The sequence below is a fragment of the Alexandromys fortis genome, unplaced genomic scaffold, assembly GCF_014885135.2.
Source record: "Alexandromys fortis isolate MF-2015 unplaced genomic scaffold, M_Fortis_MF-2015_v1.1 scaffold_167, whole genome shotgun sequence".
Taxonomy (NCBI): Eukaryota; Metazoa; Chordata; class Mammalia; order Rodentia; family Cricetidae; genus Alexandromys; species Alexandromys fortis.
Genome location: NW_026068050.1, coordinates 436457 through 462578, shown reverse-complemented (window position 1 = coordinate 462578; position 26122 = coordinate 436457). Strand labels below are relative to the sequence as shown.

General features: G+C 51.9%; 1 protein-coding gene across 1 annotated transcript in view; it reads right to left on the bottom strand.

Annotated features, from left to right (window-relative positions):
* Positions 1–24275, bottom strand: part of Lingo1 (leucine rich repeat and Ig domain containing 1) — a 54919-nt gene extending 30644 nt beyond the window's left edge. Inside the window, exons 1-2 of the mRNA XM_050119503.1 lie at positions 24195–24275; positions 3355–3587 (exon numbers count right to left, since the gene is read on the bottom strand). The gene's annotated coding sequence lies outside the window, so the exon portion shown is untranslated. The remainder of the gene's footprint in view (positions 1–3354; positions 3588–24194) is intronic.
* Between the last annotated feature and the right edge of the window lie 1847 nt (positions 24276–26122).

Here is a 26122-nt window from a genome sequence, read left to right as displayed (position 1 = left end):
AGACCCGGCCAGTTGGTACCAGGATAAGAGCAAAGGGCACCCAGGTTCTTTTATGGAAGTCAGAGCAAAGGAAGCAGAGAGTGGCCGGAGCTACAAGGAGGAGGGAGGCAGCCTTGTAGGGAGGACTCTAAGGGCCTTCCTAGAGGAGCCCGCGTGAGGGACAGGACCCGCTGCAGGACCCAGCCAACAGGCAGGGCCATGGGTACCCAAAGAAGCGATAAGAGCAAGTACTGAGTGGGAAGGCTGGAAGATCCAGGTCTAAACTAGGCCGTGGAGGGGCCATAATGGTCTTGAATGGATCTGGAGGAGGAGTAAGCACGAATACGTGCCCCAGGACCTCCTTCCCCAATACAGGCATCCATGCCGAGATGCCATAGGGACCAAGAAGTCCAAGAGCCTCCTCCCGGTGGGGCAGGATGACTCACAAATGCAATGGCAGGGCTAGTGGTGGGTTATGTCTTTTTCCCTTAGTGCTGCCTTTGAACCCCGGTTCCACAGGACAGGGACACTGGTGGCTGGTGTATCCCAGCAGCTGTGGGGTGAATGACAGCCTTGCTGAATGCTGTTCCAGGTGGCCCAGGAAAGGCCCTGGCAAAACCACGCACTCCATGCTGCCCCTTCCCATGCCCTTCACTTTGGTCTGCCCTCCTCCACCCCACTTTCCTGTCTCTCTATCATTGTTCCTGTGTTTTTAGCCCTCAGCACTTTTTCTGAAAGAGAACAGCTGGGCTGCTGGAGTCACAGAGGAAATATTTTTTTGACTACTTTGCAGATTCCACTCCTCTATGAAAACTGATGCCACCATTGCAGGTGGATTGACAGACAGACAGGAAGGTATCTGTTTCCTTGCCTCCTTCTCCCAGGGTTCTATTTTGGGGGGAGGAATGGTGGTAGAGGGAGACGGGTTTGGTATTGAGTCCTTCCGAGCATCATCAGTCCCATTTTACAGATGAGGATGCTGAGCCCCAAGATCACCTAGAAACATTAGCCATTGAGTTTCCACTCCCACAAAAGCAAGCATTTAAGGAGAGCTTGCTGTGTGCCAAGCGCAGTGGCTGCTGAGAACATGCAGTGGTTCTGAGCCAGACACATTGTGCAGAGAAGAAAACAAGGCTCAAATGTGCACATGGCTACTCTGAAAGATGCCCCTCCCTCCCCAAGTGAGACTTGACCCCATGACCCCACAGCTTCCCACATTATTCCCACACTGATTGCTGTAGTGTGCCTGGCCTGACCCTGATTCCTATGGCCAGAGGGGGAGAGCGTTCAGATGGCCAAATCTGTCTCAGCCTCTGGCCACCCTCTTTAGGTCTCAGTGACCTTACTGTGAAAAGGGGAACCAGGGTACACTGAGGCTCAGGGAACAAGTAAAATGGGGTTGAGCCACAAGTTATCATGTTGGCCTGCCTGTGCCCCTTCCCAAGGGTCACCCTCCTCATCTAATTCTGCAGGATTTGCATGATATTAGAAGGGAGAAGCATTTGCAAACTGTAGAGTGGTGTGCAGATGAAGAGAAGGGGCCATGCCTTCCCTGTAGCTCTGCTGTTAAAGCATCAGGAGGCCAATTTGCTGTTTCCAGTGTGCTGTGTAAACAAGTGCACAGCATGTGCACCTGTATGTGTGTACATGTGTACGTGTGTGTGTGTCTGTGTGTGAGAGAGAGAGAGAGAGAGAGAGAGAGAGAGAGAGAGAGAATCGAAGGCTCTTGGAGGCCATGCCATGGAACCTAAAAGTGAGGGGGGAATTTCAAGATAATCTTAAGAGCCAAAAAAAAAATTAATATGTGTCAAAAGGAATAAGGAGGCTTAAATGGCTCCCAGGTGGGACACAGAATAAAAGAGTCCTTGCTGTTATTTTTTGATTGTCTCCATGCTGGGAAGACAGGCAGAGGGTCACCATGGCAACTCTGGGCATCCAGCAGGGGGCAACCTGGACCCTGCAGGTTTTGTCTGGGTTGAGCCGTGATTCAGCCCAATGGAGTTCAGAGGCCAGATCTGGGACCAATCCAGGCAGGACTCTTGTCCTGAATTCCAGTTTCCTTCTCTTCTGGAAGTCACTGGAAGGGTAAGAAAAGGACAGACGGGAGTTGTATAGTGAGTGGAGAGGCCAGGTTAAGGATGTGGAAGTCTCAGAACGAGGGCACAGTCAAGGCAGTCTGAAAGGTTGTCACAGAGAGGAGAGAGGTCATGTGTGGGCAGCACAGAGCATGTGATGAGGAGGGGGTAGAGGAGGTGGTGAGTAGGCTGGAGTGTACAGGCTTGGTCTGGCAGCTGTCCTCAGCCACTCCCAGCCTCTGCTGAGGTGGTGTTGCCTGGGCTGGATCTAGAGTATGTTTAGCCTCATTGGTGGGCTCCACAGGTCAGGATCGGCCAGAGAGATGCACAGAGAAGGAAAGCCTTCATGGGAAAACCAGCTATGGTAGATCCATCCATGCATGCACACTTCATACACAGAATTACTTTTTCCTGCATGTGTAGCTATATGTATGTATGTGTACAAATGGAGGCCCAAGGCTGATGTCAGGGGTCTCCCTTGACCTCTCCACCTTATTTATTGAGGCAGAGTCCGCTGGTTGAATCCAGAGGTTGCCCGTGTCCAGCTAGCTAGCTTGCTCTGGGGATCCAGGGAATCTGCAGAGATTATGGCCTTCTCATGGGTTCTGAGGATTTGGACTTGTTCTCACACTTGCACAACAAGAACCTCATCTGTAGAGCTATCTCCCTAGCCTCACAGAGGCCATGTTTTGGGAACAAACGGGAAGAGTGAGCTCTCTGTGGAAATGTAACTGCAAGCTCTGCCTCTGGCACCCCTGCGTCCCAGGGCGTGACAGTCAATCAGTATGTTCCGAGAAAGTGAATGAGTGACAGAGACTGAATGAGCAGTGTGCGGAAAGCTGCATGGGAACCTAGGAGGCAGTTAACACCTTCTCTCCGCTAATTTGCAGGCTGGTATTGAAAGAGCTAAACAAGCTAATGAAACCCAGCTGATCTAAAAATGGCAGGTGATAGTGTTGCTGCGAAGCTAAAGGAATCTGAGTGTTGCATGACCTGGGTTGTACCCAGAACTATGGACAAGCAAGATCTAGAGAACATGGCCCTGGATCCTTCTGAAGGTCAAATAGCCAAACCTCAAATGTGTACGAAGCTGTTGTTCGTACTACGACCATAATTGGCACTAACAAGCAAGGGCCAATGCACGCACTATCTCTCGCTCAAGGTTCTTGAAATCACACCATGCAAACAGCTTCAAATAGAGAGCAAGCACACCCAAGCTTCCGTATGCTCGATCAGCAGAATTCCCCCCGAATAAAAGATGGTAGTACCAGTCTGGTCAGTGCCATGCTGGCCTCTTTACCTGAAGAACTAGTTAGCTCTGTCCAGTCTGTGTCCAGGGAAAGGGGCTTGGTGTTTTTAGGTCTTGAGGTCTTTGGATCTCTGGATTGATCCTCAGGGATTCTAGGCTGAGGTTGAGCAAGAGAGGCCTCAGGATGCTTCTTAAATTCTGAAGAAGTCAGGGAAAGCCAGAGTGGAAAATCCAGAATCCATTTCTCCTTCATGCCAGATCCCAGAGGGAGGCTCACGTGACTCCTGAAAGGTAGGCACAAATAGACCAGGGAGTCAGCCAGCATGAGGGGAGGTCGTTACTAAGTGACTTCAGGCAAACCTTGCGCCTTCTCTGAATTAAGAACTCCATGGGACAGAAGCATCCCTCACAGAGCCACTGTGGGGATCAAACAAGAAGGCAAACACAAAGTGCTTCATCAATGAGAAGTGCCAGGAGGCGTTGGCACTACTCCTGCTGCTGCTGGGGATTCTTTAGGTAGAAGGGGGTCTCTGGGCTTCCAGAAGTGCATGGTAAGATGACGGTTGACAGCTATCCTCTCTTCTCAAACAAACCCACCATCTCTTGCCTGTGGCTGCAGCTGGGAAAGACACATGGAGCATGCGCATGTGTGTGTGTCGAACAAGTAAATCATTTCCCCCATATCAATATCTCCTCTGGGTGACATCTGCCCCTCATCTGCCACAGATGCTCAGTCTTCTGTCCTTCCATGACCGAGTTCCTGTGGGGCCCAGCGGGGTCTAGCACACAGGGCCTGACCAATGGGGAAAGGTCAAAGGCAGGGAAAATGGGTAAGGCCCTCCATCCTGCTGTGGTTCCCTCAGTTTGAGGAGATGTGCCTCAGAAGTCTAAGGTCAGAGGCGGGGATGGGGACTGAGCACATTATTGACAGAAGACTTAAACCCAAAGAGAAGTTACCCAAGGCCACAACTTTGTGGCCATGGACGCAGGTCTAGAGGTCAAGGTGGCTCTGAAATCCAGGTGTCTTGAAACCCAGTTTTCTGTTCTGGTCCACTTGGTCTTCAGTGGTTCAAAGTCCTAAGTCATTGTCCCTTCCCATTGTTCCCTACACGCCAGGCCTCCCTTAATCACTGATCTTAAACTCTAGGGCAGACCTATGCCAGGGAGGTTGGGATCTTCCTGTGAATGAGAGACAGGTCCCCAGCCAAGTGGGCTACCCAGACCCCCTAGGCCCTCATGGAGTCGAAGGGAACATTTGTTGAATGGAATCGAATTTACCGTTCGATTGCAGGAGATGTAATTTGATCTGGGTCTTATGAAGTCCTTAATAGAGTTAAGGTATTACTAGGATCTGCTGCTTTTTCATTTGTTAAAGGAGGTGCTGGGCTGGAAAAGGGACTCGGCAGAGTGAGGCACCTGGCTGTTCTTCCTGCCCCAGCTGCCTTCATGCCGTACCCTGGGGAAGTCGCCATCTGTCTTCATCCGAAAGCTAAGGTCTTCATCTCTGAAGCAGGGATTTTGGATGCTGATGACTTAGCTGAGGGACATGGCCAGGGAAGGGAAGGGAGTGAGGTGGGTCTCCTTGGAGCTGGGGCCCGGGGAAAAGGAGCTCACAGTCATTAGGTACAGTCTGTGTGTTTCCCTCAGTGCACTCAATGCTCACAGCATCCATGTGTGGCGGGTGCCTGGGGCCGTTGTGAAGTGATGTTTACCGATTCCCTCGGAGATTCTCTTTCTCTAAGCATGGGGTTAAAAATTGCACTCCCTTGTTCCCTTCAGAGTTACATGTGGCTCATGCTTTGACCAATGAAACTTTTGTGAAAGCTATATGAGTCACAAGAGAAAGTGGCCATGCTTCTTGCTCTCATGGCAACTGTGGATATACATGTTAAAATGGTGGGTAGCCATCAGCCTGGGGTCTTGAGTGACAGTCAGAACCAGCTAGTCCCTGTAACAGCCTGGGAACGGAGCTTGTGTTGTTTGAAGTCCCAGGAGTTTAGTCATCTAGTTTGACTGGTCCAGTGCCGCTGTGGTCCCCCAACAATGTGCTGTGGGAGCCAGCATGGGTAAGCAGTAAAGACAGGGCTCAGTCCCAATCCTTATGATGTCAGGACCACATTCTTTCCAAGCCGGACTCTAGTGGCTACAGTAGGCTGGCCAGATGTGGTCATGCAGTGTCCCTAGGCAGTGGGGACAGGGTCTGAACGCACTAACCATATCTCATCTTCTACTCTTTGCTGAGCACTGTGCCCCGCAGCCTTCACAGTGGTCTGGGGATGCATCATGGGGACATCTGAGAATCGGAGGTCAGAGGCTGGGCACCTTCGCAGTGGCGGGCCCTGAGAGGGTTGACACTGATGAACTGCAGGCCTTTTCTGAGCCTCAGTCCTTTGAGGTGTCACACACTGCCACTTCCTCTGGCTATTTCAGAAACTGAGATTCGGGCACACAGTAGGACTCCACTCCCAGGCTCTGTTGTTATTGGGGGCCCAATGCCCCCCCCTCTACCCCACAGCTTCCTGGGAAGAAAGCCAGATGTCCCTCCTTTGGAATTCTGGGCATACTTTCATCTCTTGGGTTCCTCCCTGACCCTTAGAGAAGGGAGGCCTTACACCTGGAGAAGTGGGCTCCCTGCCCCAAATCTCCTACCTGTTAACCACCTTCCTGCCAGGGCAGTTTCTTCCCCGGTCTTGATCACACCAAATCCCATACCACACCCTGCTCAGGTGGACACTCCCTCCAGGACTGGGGCCCTATCTTTAATTTACCTGTTGCAGGAGTCATGTCCTGAACTGTTATACCAAAGCACTGCCCACAGAGTGAGCTCTATCTGGGCCTCTCGCAGGTACACGGGAAGCCCCTGGGTTGGTGCCATTAGCCCACTGCGAGGACCAAGGCTTTAACAGTGCGGCCTGCATATGCTACCTTTAACTGTTCTCTATGTCACTGTCAACAGCGCTGAGCAACCAGGGACATGAGAGAGCACAGCCCTCAGAAAGGGTCCAGGAAATGGACAGAGACATCAGGCAGGAGGCAAGGTCATGTGATCTAGGGGGAAATTTACTAAGGCCAGAAGTAGTGATCAGAGGGACCTGAGATCCTGGTTTGGCCTGGGTTGAGCCCCAGGAAGAGTGGCCCCTGATCCATCTCCTGCAGCCCCAGACAGCCGGCTTCTCTCTCAGAGCAGTCAGTCTGACTCTGCCACCCTCCCTCCTCGCCTTCTTCCACCCCCTTCCCCTGCCCTTTTTCCCTTCCTAAAAGCACAGAGAAATGGGATTCAGAAGCCTACACTGCCTGCAGAACATGGTTCAGCCTCCCAAAAGAGGAAATGCCAATGTGCGGGTTCTCATGGCAACTCCAGCTCCACCCCCTGCAGCCACCCAGCGCCCATATGGTGAGATTCGAGCAGGGCGCATTGACTCAGCCGGCCCTGGGCCTGACTGGGGCTGCCATGGGTGGCATGTTGGGTTCCTCGGCTGCCCTTTGGCAGCCCAAGTAGGGTGCCAGGATGTAGACTTGTTCTCAGGAGCCGCCTCACCACCAAGTAGGACTCTCTGTGGCCAGCAATGAACTGGTGCTTTCCAAGGTGGGCCTCGCCTGCCTCTTGCCCCTCTACCTTAGCTCTGATGTAAACCCTAGGTATGGGAGTTTCTAGTAAGGTTTGGAAGAGCATGGGGAGTAGAAGTGGAGTCAGGGGGCTGTTTTTCTTGTCCCTGGCACTGGTACCATAATCACCTGCTCCATCTCAAAAAATGGTGACGGTGCCCACAGCCCTGACCTCTAAGTCATGGAAAGAAGAAGCAGCCCAAGCCTTAGCTGAGATGCCCTAGGGCACCGTCGCTCCCTAGCCCCAAACCCCTCCTGTGCCCACCGGGGCAATGCCTGCCAGCCTGCCTTGTAGACAACCCTGTTTTTCCAGGCCAGCTGGCATTTCCATGACTAATGTAGTGGAAACTAGTGCCAGGGTTGGGGACTGCAGGGATGGTGCTAAGGAGAAGTCACCTACCCTGCATCCTTTGCTGGGGTCCTGTGGTACCAAGAAGCAGAAGAGAGGCAACTCCCTGGCATTTCCCATCTTCTCCTCACCTGACCCTAAAGTGCTTTCCTCAGACTTCATCTAGCCCTGCGCCATCTTTCTTAGGTGGGTATAGCAGGTTGAGGAGGAAGAGTGAAGAGTTAACCTGTCTGCTGCCCTTGCACCCATTCTCTCTGAAGGCTGTGAACCCCAAGCTTTCCGTGTGAGTCCGACTTACATCTTTCTTGCTTCTAAGGCTTCGAGCAGACATTTCTATGCATGTCAGAGCCAGAGAACCCCAAAGACAGTGGACCAGACCCAACAGGAACACATGAATGGGTCACAGGGTGTAGAAACTACACGAGGTCAAATAGCAAGTCTGGGTCCAACAGGGCTGAGAAGCAAAAGCCCTTGTCTCCCTGCCTACGCCATCCTCAGAGTCCCAAACTGCTGCCTCAAATTATGTCTCCCCTCCACTGAAAGAGGGATGGATGGGTAGATGGGGGCAGGGAGCAGGGACTGTGGAACAGATGGGCTTGGAGGCTCCACAGCGGGGGCTTTGGAGGGAGGGGGAGGAGCCCCGGAGAACCTGGAACTCTTACAAAGTTGCGAGTTAAAACATTCTTCACACTCCCGCCTCCTTTACTGTTCTGATGAACCAAGACGTGACAAAAATGTGTCAGATTTTTAAAAAACCACACACATACACAAATGCCAGGCCTGTATCTGCCGCCCGCCCAAGCTTGGCCCATCTGCTTCCTGGGGGTGGAAGGGAAGGGGCCTTAGCAGTGGCACCTCATTCTGGACGGCGTAGTCCTGGCTCACAATGGCCTAGGCCATGGTGGGAGGTCTCAGCTGGGTTCGCCATGGAGTTCACTACATGCTCTACCCCTCACTCTGAGCTGGGAGTAGCCTCCCTCTCACCTGCTTCAGCTGTGGGACCAGGGCTTGGAGAGCTCTCCCTTGATGTACAGACGGGAAGCTGAGGCCCAAGAGTCACTCAACAAACACCAGCTGAGCACAGATTTGCTCTTTACCTCAGGCCCGTCAAGCAAAGGGGATCAGTGTCGGCAAGAAACACAAGCAAGCTCCCTGGCAGAGCCAGGCCAGAGAGGCACAACTGAGCAGTCAGCGAAAGCATGTGATAGACTGGGGTCTTCAAGGGAGACCTGGGCTGGCAACGGGGTCTAGGGAGACACTCAGCTGGGCCTCACTCCGCTGTGATGGGCAGTCGACTTCAGCACCCCAGAGTTGTGGCAAACAGGGACAAAGGTCACTTAGGCAGCTACTCTAAGTTGGGTTGAAGAAGGTCGTCAGGAATCATGGGACCAAATGTGACTATGAGCACAAGAGGTAGCGTAGAGAATAGTCAGTGCAGAGAACCTAAAGAAACTCCTCCAGGCTGGAGGCTTGAGCATGGGGTAGGGCAGGGACTAGACCCTGCCAGGCCTGGTAGGTTCTTGGGGGGACTGTTGAGTATGCCAAGCACTGCTAGAGGAATGATATGGGCTTGTTCTGGGCAGATATGCAGAGGGCATCACGTCTCAGAGCCGGTCCTGTTTCTCTGAAGTACCCCGTTCTTCACCGCATTCATGAGTCCAGCCTGGCCCAGGACCCATGTCAAAGAGGCTTTTGTCTCTTTGTTTGTTTTTTTGAGACAGGGTTTCACTTCATAGCTTTGGAACTCACTTTGTAGACCAGGTTGGCCTCAAGATCATGGAGATTCGCCTGCCTCTGCCTCCCGAGTACTGCGATTAAAGGCATGCACCACTACCACCTGGCTAAGGAGGCTCCTTCTCAAGAAGAGAAGAATTCAAATGCATTAATGCCACATCTTCTAAGAAATGTCCTTGAACTTTCTGAGACAAGCAGGTGCAGTAGGCACAACATGGAACCTTCCCACCTTGAGGACTCAGGGACCCTCATCAGAGCGGTCACCCTGTCAAGTCCCCTTGTTCCTCTCATCTCAAAGCTATTTGGGCAGACACTATCCTAGGCATAGACACAGGGCTTCGGAGAGGGCAAGGAGTTTATCTCACAGCAAACAGCAATTGGTAGTTAGGGTCCATTCAAAATGGCATCACCCCATCTGAGTTGTGAGGCTCTAGGGTCCTCTTGCAGAATAGTGGGGAAGCTGGGCAGGGTAGGCTGTGGCTTGCAGTGCTGGGCAAATGGGAAAAGCTGTCATGGCTGGGAGATTTCTAATGGGAGTCTCTTGGATCGGTTACTGTATATCCAGATAGCCTGACCTTGAAAGCTGGAAGCTGGGAGAGGCTGTGCACAGCCTAGCTGCAGAGGCCCAGCCTCCTCCAGGGAAGCGCTGGGAGATGGAGATGACTTAGTGGAGGGCAAAGAGGGCCTGGCAACCCAGTCAAGGGTGGGGAAGTCCTGTAGCATCAACAACCCCTCTCCACCCCTACTGGGACTATTGAGGAGCAAGCGCCTTTCTGGGGAGTCAGAATGGGCTTGGTTGCATCTTCTGGAGCGTCAGTCTCCCCATTGCAACATGGGATTCCTGTGTCAGTGCCACAGGAATCATTTAAGGCTTAGAGACAAGCCCTGGAGGATGTTTGGGGAGCAGAGTCCCACGGCCCTAGGGCCCAGAGACTGGGGGATGTGCCTCCGAGTCCTCAGAGGGCCTGTGTGATGACCTGAACATCCAGAATTCTCCAAGGCACACCTTGAGGCCCTGGGATGAAGCTCCACCTGAACCCCACCCTCCCATGGAGGACTTTGAGCCCACGTAGCAGCATCTCCCTTGTCCCCGAGGGACCAGACACAAACACCTGTTGTGGCTGTCAGTGCTCAGGAAGTGTGGCTGGAGGGGGCTTTCTCCTCAGTGTCAAGTGGGAATAGGAGGAGGGAGAGCCTTGCCTCCTTCTTTCCTCTCCCATCCCTCAACATTATCCCTTCCTACTCATTAGAAATCCATCTGAGTTAATGGATTAATTAAACGATTTAATATATGCACACTGTTAGAACAGTGCTCGACACAGTAAAAACAGCATTAGCAGTCAATGATTCTACTGCGGTGACACTCCCCCCCCCATATACCAGTGTCACAGGCTGGAAAAAGTGCTAGCAGTGAGATACTACTTAGTATGAATTAGTTTTTTGTTTGTTTGTTTTTTTTTTGTTTTTAAACCACATTGTTTTTTAGCTCACCTTAATTTAAGGCCAGTCAGTTTTGGGCCAAGAGTCATTTTGGAGCTTGTTGTATGGGAGGCAAAATAAGCAAGGCATGGGCCTCTGTGTGTACCCAGTCTCAGGGTGACATCTCCAGTCTAGGTGGAGGAGGGGGCGTGAGTGGCCTTCAGGACTAGGGTGTGACCCCAATTCTCCAGGGGCAGGGTTTGGGAGCTGGCATGCACAAAAGTAGGGAAGACATCCCCTATACACAAGGAGTGGAAAGGGGCTCTGGGGGCAGCTGGGAAACAAGCGCCCCGCCTGCTCCCCGAGGTGCTAGGCATTGCAGATAGGGTAGGCAAGGGTGATTATGCACAGAGAGGAAGCAGCCCTCAGCTGGAATACAGGAAGTGAGACGGGCAGGGGTGTGGCGAGGAGATGGGCAGGGGTGTGGCGAGAATGGAGATGCAGGGTGGGAGAGAACTGAGTGGGTTTTCAAACAGTTCTGGATGGAAGGATGGACAGGGTCAGCTCTTCTTCACCCTGCAGTATTCAGGGGTACACCAGGCATGGGGGTTGGTCTAACCTCTGTGATGACACTGAGAACACAGAGCCACGCAGGAGAATTCAGTGAGCCTCTGGTTGACAAGGTTTCATGAAAGTGGGGGATGAAATTAAAGCGCGAGGCTCTGTGGTCAGACTTACAGAAGTTCTTGGACAGCTTGGAAAATAACAGGAATGTGGGAAGCCTGGGAAACAGTGGCTTCTCCTAGCCCAAAGCAGCAAGTAGGGAGTACAACTATAGATGTTTCCCCTTCCCCCACCAATGAAGATCCGCACCCACTCCAGGGCAAGCCACCCTTGGGGGGGTCTCAGATTTTGTCCATAAAATTGGGGTAATAGCGCCTTCCATGTTATCCAAGGCTCCAAATATGACCCAGTATGGTCACTACCTAGTTCCATGGCCGTTCTATCATCCAGGACAGCAATGTTCTCAGCACAACATTTAAAGCACAGGCCTTCTGCCTTCACAGGCCCTAGATTCCTTGTTTGGCCTGTGGCTGCATAATGGGAGGGTCATGAGGTCCTTTTACATGGCGGACTTGCCTATTCTGCCTCCATCTTCCTGAGCACTTCCTGCTTTTGACACTGGCACAGCCCCATGCCCACTGCCAAAATCCTGCAGGGCCTGCAATGGGCAAAATGGGACTAGATGACAGACACATTCACACCTTTCAAGATCCTCGCCACAGTAGTCAGGGTGTCCATACGCCCCTAGCCTGAAGGTTCCCGAGGCTCACAGTGCTTATGATGAATAAGGTCACATTTGTAGGGGACAGCATGACGCTGCAACTCCTATTCCTCTCCTTAGATTCCCATGCCATTTCCAGTCCAGCTCCTGTCATGGAGGCCTCTGAGCACAAGGTACAATTTGACTGGTTGGTCTTCAAGGAGTGAGAGAAGGGATTTCCTATGTGGGTCATCAGACAAGAAGGATGGAGCTGTCTGGGGGCCTTAGGGACAAGAGGGTAGGAAATTGAGCCTTCACTTAAAGTGAGGGACCAGCTGCCTGGCCCCTGGGCTCTCAGCACCCCAGCCCCCAGTGTCTACTCCTAAGAGTTAGTGAATGGCCTCTCCGTGGTCTATAATGAACGCCTCCAGCAAAGCTTGAATTCTCTGGCTCCAGATTGTAAGACAGTTTTGAAGCCAACAAACCCACTCCTGGGCACATACATGTGTTTTCATGATTGCACAAGTGCACACACATGTCAGACATACATCTTATGCTAGGGGAAGGCAGGTACCACACAGGTCTCTGGGTATAGACAAATCAAGGCCCTTTAGGCAGGCAGCCATGATACCACCACACTCAGAAGGCAATAGCTAGCTTCTAAGAATGCTGACAGAGTTTCTGGTCACCTCAAAACCCAAAAGACATTTTGAGGATCTGTCTCATCTCCATAAACATCAAATCTTCCCCTTTTGGCATTTAAACCAAATGTGCCATTCTTTCAACAGACACAGGCGGCACCCATGACCATGCCCTGGCAGAATGAACAAGAGATTGGCTGGGTCCCCTGAGGACTGTGCCAGGGCGAGTAAGACCGAACTTTGGTGCTGTAGGGATGGAGGTGGGGAGGCTTCCAGTCGAGAACTCCTCTGGATGCCATCTCCCAGCTAAACAGGCTGGGCTAGCCAAAAAGCCCATCACCGTCTCCTAGCACACTGAGTCTTCTAGCTGAGCCAAATCCTCGCTCCAAGATCCCTTCCTAAACAGCAGTGGTTTCTTCAGTCTCCCCTCCAATTCTTCTTAAGGCAGGCCCTTCTCCGTGGCATCGTAGGCAGACTCCACTTTACCACCGACACAGGGTTGTCCTCACTACACGGTCCTGGGTCCAGAGACCTAGGCTCACCTGAGACAGGTCACAAACCCTAGTCCCTCAGACCCCAGAGGCTGAAAGAGAAGGCTCATTGAGGATACAAGAGTATCTGTCACCCTCTGTGCCGTATGCAGAGTGTCAAAAGTGACCCACTAGTGCAGGGCCTAATTAGAGAAGATTCTCAGGCCCCTAAGGTAAGGTTATTGGGCAGGGAGGCCCAGGGAAGAGCTGGGCAGGGGCGCCACCATAGGGCCAACAGGTCTAGGATCAAGCTCTGCCTCAGACGCCGCACTGAGCATCTGGTGGGAGGATGGGGGAGGCTGAGGAGCCCTTTCTGGAAGAATGAACCAGATCTATCCCCACCTACTCCCCAACCCGATGTGTAGTGTGTGTGTGTGTGTGTGTGTGTGTGTGTGTGTGTGTGTGTGTGTGACCAGCAGTTGGAGCAGGGAGGGAGGACGCTTGCTGAAAGCCCTGAGAAATGAAAGAGAAATCCTCCCAAATCCCCAGCTGCCATCACTAATAGCTGAAATATGCTCTTGACAATAAGGTGAAAGGCTTTGACTCCCCAGCTAGCCCTACCACCAGGAGCTGGGACTCCTGGCCCGGCTGAGAGAAGAGCTTGAGACCTTAGATGATCAAGGCTTTGCGGCCCAGACATGAGGCCCTCTGTCATTCCTGATGTCTCCTTCTAGGAAGTATCTCACAGGTTCCTGTACCGCTACTCTGAGAGGCATCAAGAGGCATGCAAGGGTGGTATATTCACCAGCAGGTTCTCAGAGATGGATGGGGAAGGCCTTGCCAGCCTAAGTTGTCCCCTCAAGGTCCATGCCTTTCCACAGTACCAGCTATCAAGGTCCGTGTCCCACTGTGACCCCCATATCAACACTTCCCCCCCCCCCAAGGCCTGGCCACCACCAGTCCCTGCATAGCACAGAGTCCAGTTATGCTGAACCCTAAGAGCTGGAGCCCTGCCCCCAGCCAAGGACTTCAACATGCCACAGAAGGGTTGAGGTACCCGCTACCGACTGCGTAGGTGGGACTCCAGCCTACCTGGGCTTTGTCTTCATTCTGCCTATCACAGAAAATGCTGTGAACTGAAGGGCTTTCACAGCTGTGGAGGTAGCCATGACCCCAACAGTCTCCCCAGGCCAGCTCTAGCTCGCAGTGTCTGGCTCCTAAGCCCAAAGCAGTCCCAGCTTGTCCACACTCATCCCCTCAATGGCTGGCTCAGTTCTGAGGCTGGGGAGCTGCCTACCCGTGAATGCTGACCTGCCCATGCAGAGAAAGGGAAAAGCAAAACTGGGCCATCCCCGGGCTTGGCAACAGTGTGTTCCAGACACACTCTCCCTGGCTCAAGAGTCCTTGCATAGACTGGTCCCCCTTCCTTGGGTGTTTGTCCCCTCACCAATGGACTGAACACACCTGCTTTTTCTTAAGTGATTCCATTGCTGGGCAGCCTTCTTCCTCCAATCCACCCATCCCCACTCAGCTAACATAGCCTAGGCCAGTTCTCCTACCCTGGTCAGGCCTGCCCAAGCTTCTGTCCCAGTAGGCTTTGAACACCCTGACAGCACAACCACAGACCTTAGTACCCAGTACCCGGGGAGTGTTGGTTAAATGAATGGAAGATGTGGGCAATAGGGCATCCTGGCCAAGTCCCAGCTCTACATTGAGACCTCAGCTGCCAGTGTCCTCCACTGTCACACGGTCACACACCAGCCTTGGGGCATCGGAGCTATAATCAAGGCCTTTCTCTCAGAGTGTATATAGTACCCTGGGGTGTGGACACGCCAGAGTACACGGAGTGTTGTTGGTACCACCCTGACGGCTAAGGACAGAGAGAATACCTGATTCAGGACTGTCTCCAGGGTGGGGGCTGGGGTGCAGCTGCCCACCCTAGAGCTCCTTATTTACAAAGAGATGTTCTTAGATGAAGTGATTTGGGGCAGAGGCAGGCAGAGGCTCATGGAAGATCTTGGGACCCACACAGGCTGCTTTCCGTGGCCACAGCTTAGCTCTGCAGTCGCCAGCAGCTAGTATGATTTCGTTGCACCTCAGTTTCCCCTGTCTGTAAAACAGAAATGGTGAATGGCGGATCAAATGCTTGTAAAGGCTTCTTATGTGACGGGGCACATAATGAGCCCTCAAAAAGCAGATGGGCTGGAGGTGACTCAGGCAGTGACATGCTTCCCTTGTAAACACAAAGTCGGGTCAACAGGATATGTTAAAACAAACCTGGGCAAGGCATCTCACACTTGGAATCCCATGTGCTAAGAGGCAGAGACAGGCAGATCTTTGTGGCTCAATGGCTGGCCATACTAGTCTACTTGAGAGCTTCAGGCTAGTGAAAGACTGCCCCCCAATATATATATTTATATAGACAGTGCCTGAAACAATACCCAGTGCTACCCTCTGGATTCTACATGCATGTAGACACGTGTGTCTCTACATACATGCTGCAATTCCAATCCCCCCCCCCCCCCCCCCCCCCCATGGTGGCTCACAGCCATCCCTGACTTCAGTTCCAGGGAATCTGACACCCCCCCCCCCCCCCCACATACACAAACAAACCTGCACCGCTGGTTTGTTTTAACGCTGGTCCAGGTGTCAAGCCCTGGCTAGGCCACAGTCAGTGATAAGGAGGAGGCAAAGGTGGACTGCCGGGCGAGTCACTCAGCCTGTTTGTAGTGGCTGGCTTTCTCTCTCTGCTCATGAAACTGAAGGATCTAGTCGTCTGGACAGCAGTGTATGGAAGCAAATAGTACCACAGGAGGTTGCTGACCCAAGCACTCTCTGGGTTGGAAGAAGAGCAGAAACCTGAAGTGACGCATCAGGAGGCCGCGGGTCTGGGAGCATTCCTGCCACACAGGGGAGCCATGCCTGCTCCAGGGCAGGGAGCCCATCTTTCCTACACTAAGGATAGTCTAAGTTGAAGCTCTGTCACCTCCAGCAACCCAAGAGGCCCTTTGATGGAGTCTTCTAGGGCCATAGGGGCCTTAGGCTGAGCAGCCAGGACTTGCCCAGAACTTTGGAAGCTGCTCTATAGGCCAAGCAGTCCTGGAAGAATGGGGGCAGGTGGGATAAAGTTCTGGGAATAATGGGCAGGATGGTGGATGCTCTGGGTGAGCTGTGTTAAGGGGCCGCAAGTGTCTATTGGAAGAGATAGTGGCAGAGCAAAGTGGAAATGAGAGGTTGGCTTTCTTTAGCTCAGAGCCCTCACTTCTCCCTCCTTAAGGCCCCTCCGCCCCCATCAGTGTGCCAGTGTGACATTAACAGCTGACATTCATAAGCCACAGCTCCTCTTTTTGTCTGCTGGACCAGGCTCAGCCAGCAAGAATTGCTAATTGCAGTCATGATGGAAAAACTATAAATGAGAGTGGCCATCCTGGAACTGCCTGTTTGAGGTGAAGAGATAGCTGGGGCTATCTCTCCAGGACACTGTGGGGGCGGGGGCAGAGGGAGGAAAGCTGGCTGTGGAGAAGGGAGTATCTGTTGGCTCCAGTCATTCATTTCCTAGGCAAGGTCTTCTCTACCAAGGACCCAGAGCTGGGTCTGCACCAAGAAGAGGATCTGCTCCAGTCATATATTATGACTTCAGACCTGGCTCTGCCTCTCTAGCCCTCAGTGTCACCTTCTGCCATATGGGTATGATAATTCTAATTCCTGTCTGCAATACTGTGTAAAGGAGGGAGCAAATGAGAGGCAAGAGCCAGGCCTCAGGAGGGTGCTCCATAGGCAAATGAAGGAGGTTTATGGACTAGGGCAGACAGGGGTTGAAGCAAAGGTGCCAGGGACAGGCATGTTCCAATTTAATGAACTCTCAGAAGCAAATACCATTAACACCCCCCACCAAGTACTAAACTGTGATCCCGATTAAACAGATTGACAGGCCCACACCAGCAGGAGTCTGTTGCCCCTGAGCCTGGGAGTGGCGAGGGCTTTCGAGACTTCCAGGCCATACACAAACCCTGACCAAACTCAAGCAAAGGGCAGTACTTTGCTTGAGAGAGCCTAAGAATGCCATAGGTGGGTGGAATCAGAAAAATGGGCTCACTGAGAGGCTTCCAAGATAGCTGGACAGCAAGCATGAGAAACACAGATGCTGCATGGTCACATATGAACTGGCATGATCAGGGTTACTTACATACATGTTAGGTTATACAAACATATACATACAAGAAAGAGGCAAATGCCAGATACGCACACTCAAAAACAAACCCCAAACACACAGACACAAGGAGACACATATATGATCTGGTGTCCAACACACACACACACACACACACACACACACACACACCCCATCTGAGGCCTCAAACTGGGCTCTAACTGGCCCTTGAGGTCCTCTCTGCTGAGAAGAAAATAAAAAATCCCATGCTGCCTGTAGGCGCACATGGTCTCTCTAGCTCTGGCAAACCAAGCAGCAGAGATTAGGCTGACTGGGAGGCAAAGCCCAGCGTGGCCTGAATATTTCACGGGAGATTTTGCTTCACAGAAAATCCCTTCCTCGCCCCTGTGCATGTCAGAGTATAATTACCTATTAAATGGCAGAGCAGAAACATGGGTGTAGGCACTGCCTCTGGCTCTGCAGAGCCCTGGGAGTTCCTGGCCAGGCCTGGCCCAGCTCTCACTTGCCTGAACAGAGAGGGGGAAGCTGGACATCAATCCAGAACATGGAGTACCCTAGCTTAGGGTCATCTGAGTCCCGGGTGAGAAAGGGATGGCGATAACCACCAGTCTTCCCTGTCTCTCCGGGCACTATTTTCTGGAAACATGACAGGGCATGTAGAGTGAGACAGCAAGCAGGCGCTGGAAGGAGAGAGACACTGAGGCTAGGCCTGGTGACCTTGATTCTGTCCTCAGAAACCCACTTCCTCCCTTTCCAGCTTGTAGACTATGTTTCCAAGGATGAGGCTGAGCTCAGGTGGTCCCCTCCAGAATGCCCTCCAGGACCTGCCCAGGTCAGCAGCCCTCCCCATCTCAGGCATCCAGAATTTACTCGCCATCACCGACTAGTCATCGAGGGCTGACACAGCAAGGGGTGAGAGCACCCGAGGGCCGATGTCCAGTGCATCCAAACCAAACAGGGTCCAGACCCGGCAAGCGCACACTTCAGAACAGACCCAGGAGACTGAAAGCAAGGCTTCAGATCGAGACCTGTGCGCACTTTCACAACAGCACTGCTCACAACAGCGCTAAAGCAAAAGCCACTCAAATGAGCAATTAAACAAACTTGGCTGGCCTGTGTAGCGAATACTATGTAGCCATAAACAAACGTGGCTGGCCTGTGTAGCGAATACCATGTAGCCATAAACAAATGTGGCTCATGTGTAGCGAATACTATGTAGCTGTAAACAACCGTGGCTGTTGTGTGTAGCGATTACTATGTAGCCATAAACAAACGTGACTGGCCTGTGTAGCAAATACTATGTAGCCATCAAAATGATCAGAGCACTGACGCACACCACAGCTTAGAGGAACATGAAACCATGATGCCAAGTGCCCAGAGTTCCTGTGATTCCTATGGAAAACAGTGTCAGCAAAGCCAGGGAACACAGAGGACAATGGGGAGAACTGCTCACAGGTACCATGCCCTAAAGTCAAGTGACAGGCTGGAGTCTCTTTGGGGATAATGAAAACTCCCTGGAGCACATCAACACACTCCCCAGGACACACTCATGTCCTGTGAGGGCTGGCATCAGTCCAGGGACATGGCCCATGATGCTCATGGGCATCAGTCCATGCCCTAAAGTCAAGTGACAGGCTGGAGTCTCTTTGGGGATAATGAAAACTCCCTGGAATTAGATAGTGACTATGGACCCATAATCTCATGGGTATCCTAAAAACCACTGAACCATCATTTCAAAATGGTGGCTTTGACAGTATATGAATTGAATCTTAGGTATTTTTTAAAAGTTGCCTGAATGGAACAAAACATACACACATGGGGTCCTTAATATTTTGTCTCTTACTTACACATTTGCCTCCCTCCCAGGCATGGAAGCCCCCAAAGGGTGGAGCCCAAGGCCCAGCCATGGCAGGGGCAAGCACTGGGCCAGAACAGTGAGCACATCAACACACTCCCCAGGACACACTCATGTCCTGTGAGGGCTGGCATCAGTCCAGGGACATGGCCCATGATGCTCATGGGCATCAGTCCATGCCCTAAAGTCAAGTGACAGGCTGGAGGCAACACCCAGCGGTGACACGGAGGTCCTATCGCCCTTCAGATTCCCAGGGCCTCAGAAGGAATCTGCTCACTAGCCTTTTCCTTTTTATAGGTGAGTGTCCCCCAGTCCCTTCCGCCCTTCTGCTCACATAAATACCCTTTGAATGCTTGCTTATCCCTGTTCTCAGGTATCAGGCATTTCCTCCCTCCCTGGAAGTCTCACTCTCTCACTTCCTGCCCCCATCCCTCCTCCCTCAGCTTCCTCCCTGAGCACACGGGAACCTGAGTGCACCAGACTGCAGGCTGACCCAGGACCTGGCAGGCCTCCAGCTAGAAGCAAGGTGGCTGGTGGCCCATCAAGGAACACCAAGCCAGGGGAGGAGAGGAGACAGGGAGGGGCAGGTGGTAAGCAATGGGGTAGTGGAGAGAGAGATCGCTTTAGTCTCAGGGTCCCAGCAAGACTAAGCCAGAGTCTAACTCAATAGGAAGAGAGTTGGACATGGGTTACTTTTATACATATGATGGCTCATACCTACAGACACAGGTCAGTCAGGAACAGAGAGAGGTAAGGGGAAGAGAGAAGCCCTACTTAGGCAAATAGCCCCTCCTTCTGTCCCCAGAGCACAGTGTCAATAGTAACAGGGCGAGACCAAGGGCTGTCTTAGTTAACTGCCTTTTCAGTAAGCCCTGATCCTGTGTCTAACTTGAACCTTGAGCCTGACTCTGGTGGCAGACTAAGCCCTAACTCCCCAGGCAGGGCAGGTGGACTGGCCCTCAGAGAACCAGAGGAAATTCCAGATGGCTGCCTGTCTCTCCTCCTCCTCCTCGGGGCTGGATGACAGATCTGAATTGTGGGTGTTGGAGATGGGCCTCCGCTGAGTGACTGCTGACAGCTGGGCCCAGGGTGGATCATGGGTGGCTGATTTTCTGACCTTCCGGAGACCAGACACAAAACAGGCCTCCTGGTACTGCATGTAGCAGGGACCTAATGGATGCTGACTGGCTCTGGCTCCCTCTCTGAGCCCCACCCTGGGCCTCTCAGAGGAGTTGTTGCTCCCCTCCCCCACCCCCTTTCCAGGCAGAGCCCTGGAGGCTGTGAACTGCCCCATGCACTCCCCAGCCTTCCTTAACCCAGATACACCTCGGCAGGCGCCATTCAGTACCCTCAGCGGGCTGCCAGCTAACCCCTCAGAGGTGTTAGCTGATAATGAAGACGTTAGCTGTAAGCTGAAGTGTGGTTCCCTGCCAGGAGTATTTTGGTCTTTCCGGATTGGTTCTAGAAATGGGAAAACCTTCCAGACCTAGCCAAATGGCAGACAGGGATGCAAAGAGAGTGTAGGGGACAGTCCCGTGTTGGAGCCTTCCACCGGCCTGAGAGGAACAGGATATAGGCTTTCTAGTTTTAGAAGCACCCCAAGAAAGAGACCCCACTAGCTGAGGTCTTAAGCACCTTTGAACCTCAGTTTCCTTGTGTGCAGATGCACAGAATAGCAACCTCACAAAACCATGTTGTCACATGACCTCAGTGAGCTAGGTAAGCTGTGGGGAGCACAAAAGAGTTCCTCACTCCCTGATTCCTTCTCCCCTTTTCTATCCAGTCAGCCACCCCATCCCCTTGCTCCTCACACTGCCCCATCAACCACTGAATCTACTGTCCCAATTCCCGAAGTCTCTTCCCAGACAAAGGTCAAGGAGATGGTAGAATGCTGGCTATGAGGCCTGAACACATTGGCAGAGGCGGGAGGAGAGGACCTTTCCCACTGACCACCTCTGTTGTGGCCTGAAGAGTCCCCAGGTGTTAAGCACTTTGTTCCCAGGAAGCGGAGTAGGTTGGGGGAATCCTTAATAAGTGCAGCCTTATTGGAGGAATTACCCCACTGGGTGTGGGCTTTCAGGGGTCATAGCCTCAACCCACAGCTTTTCTCTTTGTTTCCTGGTAGTGATTGACATCTCAACTCTCACTTCCTGTTCCCGCTGAAATATTGTGCCTGTTTGTTGTCATGAAGCCTCAGTTTTTAGGACCCTCTCTCTGGAACCATAAGCCAAAATACACTCGTCCTTCCATGCGTTGCTTGTGGTCATGGTGTTTTGTGATAGCAACAGAGAAGGGACCAGTACAGATCCTATCTCAAATCACACACTGCACATACACCAGCTGTTTAAACATAGTTCAACCCTACAAACAACTAGAAAACATATAGGGCAGGGTTTTTTGTTTGTTTGTTTATTTGTTTTGTTTTGTTTTTGTTTTTAAGCAGAAACTTTAGGGGAAAAGAGTGACATGTTAGACTATAGGAAAATGTTGAACTTTTGAGGGATTAAAATAAACCATAAATTTAAATGAAGCAAAAAGTATACAGGAAACAATCTGTGAAAAACTATTTGAAATACAAATCAAAGAGTTAAGTTTCTTAGCCTCTCACGGATCAGTAAGACTTATTTCACTGCCTCTGCCTGTTTCCCAACCACTGATGGGGTCTCACTGAACCCCACTCCATCCCCCAGCCCACCTGACAGGTCCTGAGAACACATCTTGCCTTTGACCTCTGTTTCTTTCTCTCCACCCCTGGGCTCCCGCTCAGCCACCTCCCCCCCATCCCCACTCCCCACCCCCCACACCCTGTCCCTCTCTTCTCCCAGCCTCCAGCCAGCAGAGGTCCTGTCTGTCCTCTTCTCTGTCTCTGCTTTCAGTTAATCTCAAGGCATTGAACACGATCTTTAAGCTGATGACCACAAACCTGTGTCTCCAGCTCAAAAGTGTCCCCAGAGCTACAGCCTTGTGCCTCTGCCAACCCCACAGTTCCTCATGGAGGTGTCACACCTTTTACCTGTCCGTATTCAGGACTGGATCATAGGAACACCACCTGGACCCATCACTCAGAAGGGCCCTAGGCTTGGCCCTTCTGTCCTGCATCACTTGGAAATTTAAAGGACAATCAAATGAGGGGCCATCTATTTTCATACATAGTCATCCATTCTCTCCACAGCTGTTCCCTTCCCTGCAGCTTCATCTCCTTCCCTTCCGGCTACAGACTGAGCATCCCTGAGCATCCCTGAGCTGCTAACACAATGCCACAGGCAGGAAGGCCATCCTGTGGGACTGGGGATGCAGAATGCTTTCCCGGCACACACAATCCTAGAGTTCAATCCCCAGCACTACCTGAATCAGACATAGTGGCTCATGCCTGTAATCCTAGCATCTGGGAGGTGGAGGCAGGAGAATCACATCCTGATATTATCCAGGCCACCTATGCCCCTCTCCTGCTGTGTGTGTTTTGCGTTGTTAATTATTTTACGTGTAGGTGTTTTACCTTTATGTATTTCTGGGTACCATGTGCATGTAGTACCCTGGATTCCAGAAGAGGGCATCAGATCCCCTGGAACTAAAGTTACAGATGGCTGTGAGCCATCATGTGGGTGCTGGGAATCAAACCTAGGTCCTCTGGAAGAGCAGCCAGTGCGCCTAACGACTGAGCAATCTCTCTCCAGCTCCTCCTGGTGTCCTTTTTTTTTGCTTCCTAGTGCACATGCACATACATTATCTTTCATGCCCCTGCTTGCCCATTAAAGCATACATTCCATGGAGAAGGCATTTGGGGTCAGTTCGGTTCTTAACCAAACCGGTGCTCAACACAAAGACGGTGCCTGGCAAATATCTTCTGAATAAATGGACGTGGGTAGAGAGAAATGGGCAGAGGGCCTGACTGGCGGCAGCTCCCCAGCCGAGACTCAAAAGTGGTCAACGGATACATATATCATTAGCGATTGAAAATGTAAAGTAAGATCATTTTCTCCTATTAGACTGACAGGAATGTAAGTGGCTGCTAATGACGGTAGCTGGGAAAGAGCCTTCTGCAAGGTCTGAGGGAATGTGAGGCAGCCCAGCCTTCCAATAGTGTATCTGGCTATCTGGAATAGAGCAGATGTGGAACTACACAGAGTCTCTGACTTGGGTAGACCACTTCCAGAAACATCGTGAAGGTCTCACCGTGCAAGCGTACATAGATGTCCAAACCCAGAGCTTCCTTGAGTGAGGGTTATAAATAGCCAGATGCGGGAAACCACCTAAATGGCCCCGGCAGGATTAATAATTGATGGCGAATTTACAGACCATCCGCACAATGGATGGGAAAGGGAAGATTTCTGTGGATAAAATCTGGGTGGTCCACAATTCTGGCAAAAACTATGGTGATGTGGACATGCACCTGGTATGACCGTGCATTCTTGCTTTTAAAGTATGCTTGTACGCACATGGAAGAAAGTTCAGAAGGATAAGCATCAAATGCCTTAGCAGTAGTTAGTGAGTCCCTGGGAGGAAGGGCTCCAACTGCATGCTTTTAATTACCCAGGCAGGCAGCTGGGTAGGAGATGTACTATTTTAATACTGGGAAGATGCCTCCACCTAGGACAAAAACATCCCGTGCCTCCCCTGGGTAGAAAGGATACAGAAGGAAGCCATTCCAAGGCCCCCATTCCCCTTCCCTGTCTTATCCCTGTGGCCTCTCTCTTCCACCTCACACCTCAGGCAGTCTGGGTTCTTTCTATTCCTGATGCCCTTCACACCCATCTCACAGCCCTGTTCACAGGCCCACAGGCCCAGCTAGCCCTGCCCCACCAATTCCTCAGCCCAGCGCTGCTGTTATGAGCTGGAAAGGGAAAGCCAAGAATCCTGCTGCATTCTTCAGGACGAGCCAAAATTGTGATCTCAGTCTCAGCTCTGCCCCCAGGGGCAGTTTTTGGGGACAGTGACTGTGGCTTAAGCAGGTCAATTGCTTCTGGCTGCAGAATGGCGGGAGCAGGGGGAGGATGAGCCATTACTGCGACTGAGGGAAGCTCTCCCACCCCACCCATACCCCCAGGAAGAAAGGAGCCCTACAGAGAGCTGGGAATTTCCAGGTAAGAGCTGTCCGGTGGCTGTGATACCAAGCATTCAAAAGCCAGAGCTATAGCAGAGAAGCTGTTGGGAGCCAAGTCCCTGGGGTGGGAGTACTTGGCAGGTGTTCACAGCATCCAGATCCTGAGAGCCAAGCTGGGCCTCCCTGAGCAAGCACCTGCTGCAGGGGCCGGAAGCCCTAGGTCGGCAGGTGCTCACTCACTGAGGGCTGTCTTGTTCAGGACCCTGGGCCTCACACTGAGCCGTCATACGTCATACCCCAGAACAACACAGGCACAGTGAGTTGCCTTGCTCTCTTCCTACCTGGGTCAGAGGCACAGGGGAGTCAAACAGAGGGACTGCCGGAAGCCTGAGGAGCAGCAGTCTGTGGGTCTAGGCGTGCACTGTAGGGGAAGAATGGGAAGGTTAGTGTGGCAGAGATGGCTTCCAGCTACCCTGGACAGATCCCCACTGCCTAGCCCACAGGGCTCCATATCACAGTACAGGCCTCAGACATCAGGCTCCATCCCATCCCCTAGCCCACTCGTGTGTAAGTTACCACCCTGAAGCTCAGACTCCCTGTCCAGCCCTTTCTTCCCCACAGTCTCCCTTGGCATTCCAAGGCTTGGTCCACCTTGGCTTGATTGACACTCGCAGCACACAGAACAGGCCCTGCTCCCCAGTCCTCCTCACCATTCCCATCCTGTCCATCACACTTGTCCCTTGCCTGCTGGAAGCTTCACTAGTGTGTCTCAGTCCTTAGCACCCAGGATACCTAGTTTCTACTCCACCATCCCACAACACTATAGTGAGGTCCCCACCGCTGACCACCAGTTTCCCGGCCTTGCTCTGTGGGCCTGCGGCTAGCCGACATCCTCCCTTGGGAGTCTTCTTCCCATGCTGTGGGGCACCCCACCCTCCTCTTAATCAGTTCCCCTTCCTCTCCTCTCCCAGGTCATCACACCCATGCCTCAGCCATTCCACCTATTCTGCAGTGGTACTCAGAACATGGCCCTCCCTCCAGATTGTCTCAAAGCCTTTACCTAACTCCTTGTCACCTGGGCCTCAGTCCAAAGCACCACCTCAAAGAGCCACTAACCACAGAGTGAGGGGAGTGTGTGCGGGCCTCTGCGACATATTTGCTCTTCTACATACCTGTCACCTGTCCCTGTTCCGGCCATTTTATAGAACAGTCTCACAGGGACAGTAATTGTGGTCTAATTCATGTGCAGTCTGGCTTACCCTTTCTAATGCACGGTTCTGTGAGTCTTGACAACTGTGTGCAGGCATGTAGCTACCACCACAATCAAGGGACAGAACAGTTCAATCCCAAGTGGCTGTGGGCTGTCCCTTTGTAACCAGTGGCTTCCTAACCTCTGGCAACTATTGACCTGTTTCTGTCCCTGAGGTTTTGATCTCTCCAATGTCTATAAATAGACCCCCCCCCCCCGTGTGGAGCCTCATGTCAGGTTCTATTCACTTAGCACGGTGCCTTTGAGATTTGTCTGTGCTGTCTTATGTCGAAATCTTATTCTTTTTTATTGCTGAGTAGTATTCCACTATTTATTCACTCCCCAGCTAAAGAGCACTTGTGTTGTTAACCAGTTTTTGTAGACTACAAATAATGCCACTATAAATATATAGATGGGTTTTTACATGAGAGAAGCTGTCCCTCTTGGTAAGTACCTACCTTACCAAGCCTTGTGAGGCTATGTGGTAAATGTTCTTTGTAAGAAACCATAAACTCCCTTTTTTTTTTCAAAGTGGCCGTACTATCTTGCATTCTCGTGAGCAACCTTCAAGTCTCCCAGTTGCTCTGGGTCCTCTCTGACATTTCATAGTGTCAACATGTTAAGGCATGCAGTGGCACCTCAGGAGGGTTATGGTGTGTGCCCTCCCCTTTCTTCCCCCACCTGCTCCACCTCTTCTACCTCCCCCTGTACTGACAGCCACGAGCATCTTCTCTTGTGCCTCGTTTATTTCCTAGCACCAACTTCATAGGAAACTTTCGTCTTAGTTTAATTATTTTATTTGGGAGTGTTTTTGCCTTCATGTATGCCTGCACATCACGTGTGTACCTGGTATCCTTAGAGATCAGAAGAGGGAGCCAGATTCCCTGGATCTGAAGTTACAGATGGTTTTGAGCCTCCCTCTGGATGGTGGGACTCAACCCCAGATCCTCTGGTAAGTAGCCAGTGCTCTTAACCTCTGAGCCATCTCTCCAGCCTCTAGTTCAATTCTGTGCCCATTTG